Raw genomic sequence first — 2678 nt, forward strand, 5'->3', positions numbered from 1 at the left:
CACTGCAGCCAGGCTGGAGTGCAGTGGCCACTCCTGGCCACCGCAGCCTCGACCTGCTGGGCTCTGGCAATCCTTCCGCCTCAGCCTTCCAAGGAGCCAGAACTACAGGCGCACGCTACCACACCCAGCTAATTTTTTTGATTTATTGTAGAGATGAGGTCTCGCCAAGTTGCCCAGGCGGGTCCCGAACCCGCGGGCTCAGACAATCCACTCTCCTCAGCCTCCCAAAGCGCGAGATTACAGGCTGAGCCACTGAGCCCGGCTTCTTTTTGGGTTTTTATGGAAGCCTCATTACACAGACATGATTGATTAAGGCATTGACCATGGGTGATTAACTTACTTCAGCCTCCTCTCTAGAAGTTTGAGGAGGTGATCTGTCCCATCCTGAAGCTGCCTGGGGATGCCAGCCATCAGCATACAAAAAGACACATTAGTTTGGAGAGTCTGGGGGAAAGAATGATGTATATTTCATAACACCATACCCTTTCTTCATTTCTCTGTGTACACATACATGAGCATATACACACATACATGAGCATACATCTAAAACAAAGCCGTAGCATTATTACATTATTTTTTTGCTAGATTATTTGAGAGAATAGCCATAGCACTATTACTTTATTTTTACTTTTTTTTTGCTAGACTATTTGAGAGAATGCTGTAGGCATGATGCCCCCTCACCCTTAAATGCTTCCGTGAGCATTCCTTAGGACTGAGGTCATACATTTGCATGACCACAGTGCACTTATCCAATCTTTTCTCTCTCCCTCCCTCTCTCCCTCCTTCTTTCTCTCCCTCCTCCTCTCTCTCCTTCCCTCTCCCTTTCCGTCTCCCTCCTACCCCTCCTCTTTTGTTCCTTTCTCTGGTAGACAGGATCTTGGTTACCTGGAAGGAGATTTTTCCTTTTCCTGTGGATTTTTGCAGAAATTGGGGACTGACTTCTCTTATTCGAACTTGAGGCACCTCCCCTTCCTTGAAGCAGTTATTAGTAACAGGGATTTGGGGTGTTCTGTTGGCTGGGTCTGACTGATGTATCCAATCTAGATTTTACTTTGATACTATACTGTCATCTGTCCTGTGGTTCTTATTTAAATTAGGACAGATGGCTAGTTTTCCCAAAATTATCCTATATAGCACCTTTTTCTTTTTCTAGTCCAGGTTCACATTTTAGTTGTCATGGCTCATTTGTTACCTTTTTTCTGAAATAAATATTTCTAATATTTTATTTATATTTTTAAAATTAATTTATTTTATTACTTTATTTTATCTATGTAGGGTACAACAGGATTAGGTACATAAGTAATCTACGTGCAGGGAAAGTTTGGGCCTCCAATTGGTCCTCACTTCCCCTGGTTTAGGACCAGGTGCCCTTTATATTGCCATATGCACCTCCCCCCCATTGATGTCCCCCCTGCCGAGCCTCCTTTGTGTGATTGTGCCTAATGTTCAGGTCCCACTTATGAGTAAGAACATGTGGTATTTGGTTCTTTGTTTCTATGATACATCATTAAGTATGATTGTCTCCAACTCCATCCAACTTACTGCAGAGTCCATGATTTTGACCTTCTTTATGGCTGTGTAATATTCCACGATGTATATGTACCACATTTTCTTTATTCAGTCCACTTTCGATGGGCAATAGGCTCCATGTTTTCGCTGTTATGAATAGTGTGACAATAAACATGCATGTACATGTGTCTTTTTTGTAGAACCATTTATGTTCTCTGGGTATAATTCCAGAATGGGGATTGCTGGATAGTATGGAAGGTCAATTTCTAGGTCCTTTAGAAATCACCATACTATTTTTCATAGAGGTTGGACTAGTTTGCACTCCTACTTTCAGTGTAGAAGTATCCCCTTTTTTCCACACCCGTACCAGCATCTATTGTTTTTTGGTTTATTAATGATGACCATCCTTACTGGAGTTAGGTGGTATCTCAGTGTGCTTTTGTTTTTTGTTTTGTTTTGTTTTTTTGAGTTGGAGTCTCACTTTGTCGCCCAGGCTGGAGTCAATGGCATGCTCATGGCCACCGCAGCCTCAACCTCCTGGGCTCAGGTGATCCTTCCTCTTCAGCCTTCCAAGTAGCCAGAACTACAGGCACACACCACCATGCCCAGCTAATTTTTTTTTTAATTGTAGAGATGAGGTCTTGCCAAGTTGCCCAGGGTGGTCTCAAACCCATGGGTTCAGGCAATCCTCTCACCTTGGCCTCCCAAAGTGCTGGGATTATAGGCTTGAGCCATTGTGACTAGCCTCAGTGTGGTTTTGATTTGCATTTCTCTGATGATTAAAGGAGGGTGGCGTTTTTTCATGTATCTGTCAACTGCTCATATATCTTCTTTTGAGAATTGTCAATTTATGTCCTCAGCCAATTTTTTTTTTTTTTTTTTTAGTTGGAGTCTCACTCTGTCGCCCAGGCTAGAGTACACTGGCACAATCATGACCACTGCAGCCTTGTCCTGCTAGGCTCAGGTGATCCTTCTGCCTCAGCCTTCCAAGTAGCTGGAACTACAGGCATGCACCACCACACCTGGCTAGAGATGAGAGCTCACCAAGTTGCCCAGGCTGGTCTCGAACTCATGGACTCAGGCGATCTTCTCACCTTGGCCTCCCAAAGTGCTGGTATTATAGGCGCAAGCCACTGCGCCCAGCAACTCAGCCATTTTTTTTTTTTTTT

The 2678-nt window shown here is 43.8% G+C and overlaps 1 protein-coding gene across 1 annotated transcript in view; it reads left to right on the top strand.

Annotated features, from left to right (window-relative positions):
- WDR62 (WD repeat domain 62) overlaps positions 1 to 2678 on the top strand; it is a 52057-nt gene that overhangs the window by 24443 nt on the left and 24936 nt on the right. The window lies entirely within an intron of this gene.

Source organism: Carlito syrichta, unplaced genomic scaffold (assembly GCF_000164805.1).
Source record: "Carlito syrichta isolate Samal-C Ts95f unplaced genomic scaffold, Tarsius_syrichta-2.0.1 Scaffold315987, whole genome shotgun sequence".
NCBI lineage: Eukaryota > Metazoa > Chordata > Mammalia > Primates > Tarsiidae > Carlito > Carlito syrichta.